Raw genomic sequence first — 4489 nt, forward strand, 5'->3', positions numbered from 1 at the left:
AGTAACCAATAACTTAAGTAACCAGTCCAAGTGACCTAGTTCGAGGCAGGCAAGCCCCATCTGACTGGCGGGAGACCACACTGTCACTGCCTGGAGACTGCTGTGCTGTCCAAACAGCACCATTAGCACATGGGACTCCTAATAGGAGCTGGAACACAGCATCCTTCACCTGTACCCGACAATGCCAGGGGGTGGGGGGCAGTCACCTGTTGCTTTGGGACTTGGTTTCCTTATCCTGGAAATGAAGGCATGTAGAAGTCTTTCCCATTATTTTCTGTTCTAATGCTCTATGATTCTAATGTACTGCCATTTTTAGTACATTCTATTTTAAAGAGTCTTTTGTGTTCAGGAGATTTGGGTAATGAGATTTCTGCCTAATGCATTAGTGAGCCCAGCAGCTACCATCAAGGATATGGAAATGCTCAGTTTCAAAAGTCCATAAAAACCCCAAAAATAGTGCATAAGATTATGAGTGCGCATTTTCTTTGCATTTTTCTGGGGAAAAAGATCCTGAAATTCACAGTATTCTTAAAGGGGTCTGTGAAACCACAAGACAGTGAGAATCCCTGACTTAGATACACACATTCTACATCTTTACTAAATGAGATGAAGTGCTTAAATAGCTGTGCGCATAAACAACGGATGTAGGCAGTACAATGAACAGACAGACTTAAAGGCTTCACGAGGGGGAAAGAAGAATCAGAGGAGAACAGAGCAGCTGAGGCCAGAGGGGGTCCCTATCCTCATGGCTGCAGTCCCATAACCCAGGAAAGCACCGCAGCTTCTCACAAACCCGTCTCTGACCCCGTAGAGGGGAAGTTCATTTATCCAACAAATAATCTGCAAAGTGTGCTGTGTGTCAAGCAATGAAGAAAACAAAATGGGAGGAGGAGGAGGAGGCCGAGAAGTTGGCGACTTGCAACAATCCGCGGAAATTCAGCGAGGAGATCGTGCTGCACGACCAGAGGCAGCAGAGGAGACAGCGGCCTTCGAGGAGGTCAGGGAGGACCCGAGGCTGACGCGGCCGCGCGGCTCCAGCTCCAGGTCTCAGTACCCGCAGCTGGGCCCGAGCCGTGGCCAGTACGACGGCGGGCCCCTGCCCAACGGGACCCAGATGGGGAGTGGCACCGTGGATCTGCCCTTCCAGGCACCCTTCCAGTCGCCGGCCCTTGTCCGTGGGCAAACACGGCCGGCGGCGGCAGCGGCCCAGACCGCACCGTGCACCTCTGGCCGCCGGGACCCCAGCTGCAGAAGGGCCAGTTCTGAGCCTGCCCTGCAGCGAGCCCAGTGACACCCAGCCAGCCAGAGCCCTTCACAGGCGGGTCCCAGGACGCACGCCAGAAAAGAGTCTTACTATGAACAGCTCCAGGAATGGAGGAAACCGTCAGAGACAGATAAGAATCTTTCTAAGCAAGCATGGGGCGCCGGGAAGACGGGGTCCGGGCCCAAGTCCTGCGAGGTCCCTGGGATCGACATCTTTCCATCCGCTGACCAGGAAAACACTACAGCCCTGATCCCCGCCACCCACAACACAGGGGGCCCCCTGCCCGACCTGACCACCATACACTTCCCCTCCCCCTCCCGCCCCCTGGACCCCGAGGAGCCACCTTCCCTGCGCTCAGCAGCGCCAGCAGCACCGGCAACCTGCAGCCCACCTGACTCATCGGGGCATCGGCTCAACCGGGGGATGAGCACAGCAGGCTCCTCACCGCACCTCACCGCAGCACCGCCCCGCTGGGGTCAGCCCGTTGTCCCTGAGCACGGAGGCGAGGAGGCAGCAGGCCCAGCAGGTGCCACCCCCCTCTCCCAGCTGTCACCCATCACTCAGGCTGTGGCCATGGACGCCCTGTCTCTGGAGCAGCAGCTGCCCGACGCCTTCCTCGCCCAGGCAGGCTCCCAGCAGCAGCCGCCCCGCCGCCCGCAGTCCCCCCGGAGAGCCCGGGCCAGCCGCCAGTGGGGATCGACGGTACCTGGGCGCCGGCTCTGCAGCCCTGTCTCCCACCTCACCTGTCTCCAGTCAAGGCTCCTCCCCTGGGAGCCCCCGCAACAGTCCTCCACCTTGGGCAGCGTGTTTGGGGACTCGTGCTATGAGCAGCGGAGAGCGGCCAGGCAGGCAATGCTCTGTCCCACCAGCCGGAGCAGTGCAACCTCGTGGAGGATGCCATCAGCTCCAGCAGCCCGGACAGCCCGGGCTCGACGCTCAGCTACTCGCGGGCGGCCACGGGGCCTGCCACACACGCAGCAGCGTGGCTACCGCAGCCACAGCAGCCAGCAGCATCGCCGTGACGGGAGAGGCCCCTCCCAGCCCCTCCGAAGCACTGACCAGCACACTGGCCGGGGGCGGTGACGTCAGCTTCGACTCCCACAACCAGTTCCCCCCGATGAACTCAAGATCGACCCCCTGACCCTGGACGGACTGCACATGCTCAACGACCCTGACATGGTCCTGGCCGACCGGACACCGAGGGCGCCTTCCGGATGCACCGTCTGTGAGCTGCACACCCGGCACATCGCCGCCCCCCGCCCCGTCACCCCGCCGGCCAGTGGTCCCGACGGCGTCTCCCTGAGCCCAGGGACGGCCGCGCTTGTGATTCTGAGCTTGCAATGCCGCCAAGCGCCCCCTGCCCACCCGCCCGCCCTCAGCTGTCCACCTCCCTCGGGAGGCCGCGTGTCACCCCGCGGATCCTCCCTGCGCGTGCTCTCTCGCCCCCCACCCTGGGCGCCGCCCACTGCCCCCCTGTAAAATGCGGAAAGCGTGTTGGGCAGGGCCGCCGGCCTGGAGGGGGCGGTGAGGTCCACGGCGGTGGGCTGAGGTACATTTCTGACTATTGTCCAGCTCTCACTGCCTTCCCTCGTTCCTGGCCCCCCTACCCGCCCGCCACCCCCAGCCCAAGGTTAGGTAGCGAGCCAGCCCCACCCTGCCAAAGGGAGAAGGTGCCAGAGAGAGGGACAGACACAAAGTGAAATAAACACTATTTTGAAAAAAAAAGGAAGAAAAAAAAGAAAGAAGAAAGAAAGAAAGAAAGAAGAAAGAAAGAAAGAAAGAAGAAGAAAGAAAGAAAGAAAGAAAGAAAGAAAGAAAGAGAAAGAAAAAAGAAAGAAAGAGAAAGAAAGAAAGAAAGAAAGAAGAAAGAAAGAAAGAAAGAAAGAAGAAAGAAAGAAAGAAGAAAGAAAGAAGAAAGAAAGAAAGAAAGAAAGAAAGAAAGAAAGAAAGAAAGAAAGAAAGAAAGAAAGAAAAGGAAGGAGAAAAAAATGAGCACCAAAAATGAGACACCATCACAGGGACTTAGCAAAGGCAGCTGCCGAGGTGACCTTCTTATCAGGACAAAGGGCACACAGAGGGACTGTGTGAGATGCTGGGCAGAGACAGGAGGGCTGCTGCTCATTTCAGCAGATGGCAGCACAGATAGGAAGAGACATCCAAGCAACAACTCCAGAAGAGGAAACCCTGAACTGACTCAGAAAAGCATCAATTAACTGATTTGACCTGAATTCAACTTTCTGCCATGGTAGATGGTCTCAAAATAGAACTGAGTCAAGTTCTTTTAAGAATGCAGAATTTGTGCCCTCAAGTGGCCTAACTGATGCAGACCTTCACCCTGCTCTGTGTCCCGTCTTCACAGAGCTAAACAATTAGCAACCTAAATCTAAATCAAAGATTCTCATTGCACAAGAGAAAGGTGAGTTGTGGGAATGTCAAATGATTTTCCCAAGGTACTTTTAATGACACAGAAAGAGCCTTTCATTTAAAAAATAACTGTCTAATGCATGGTATCTGCAGGACAATTCATACCCTCTCCAGAGCATGCCAAACATATCCTATGTTATAATTCAGAGAGGTACCTTATACCTTGCTTCTCTCGGTACTGTGAACAAGACCAAAACCTAACAACAAAGTTCACTCTTCAGATTATGGTTTGATTGTCTATCAAAGTCTGACATTTAGTAGACATTCAATAACTGTTAATAAATAAGTAAATAAATTTCATACAAAATTTCTGTAACTTTTCCTCTTTTCAGACCTTTATTCCATATACACCACTAATATCTGAGTGCAAGTCTACACTACAAACTGACTAATTTCCAAATTGGCTGAGTTTTCTGCCTCACTCTGCAATATATCTGAATTCAGAGCATCCCAGTATTGGCCAAAGTCCTGTTTCTTATGTCGTCTTCACTCTTAATGGGAATATATTTGAGACATAGAATGTCAGAAACCCCTACTTGGGTTTATGGAACTTTGATGAGAAGAGCTTCACCAACAGCAACATCTCAGATTGTTCCTGTGTTTTGTGACATAGTGGAAAGGGGCAGTGAGAAAGAACAGTCATGACTTCCAAGGTATGACCCATGTAAAGGGTGCTGTGTACAGATGCAAGTGGATGCTGAGACCACCATTTCCTTCCTCCTCACTAACTGATGCTGTGCTGGCTTGGTCTGGATTCTCTACTGTGGGTTCCATGGTGCCCCAGCCTAGACAGTCTGGTCT

The 4489-nt window shown here is 53.6% G+C and overlaps 1 pseudogene; it reads left to right on the plus strand.

Moving 5' to 3' along the window:
- The first annotated feature begins 866 nt into the window (after positions 1-866).
- Positions 867-2493, plus strand: LOC100856367 (annotated as a pseudogene).
- Positions 2494-4489: the final 1996 nt, after the last annotated feature.

The sequence above is a fragment of the Canis lupus genome, chromosome 29 (assembly GCF_011100685.1).
Source record: "Canis lupus familiaris isolate Mischka breed German Shepherd chromosome 29, alternate assembly UU_Cfam_GSD_1.0, whole genome shotgun sequence".
NCBI lineage: Eukaryota > Metazoa > Chordata > Mammalia > Carnivora > Canidae > Canis > Canis lupus.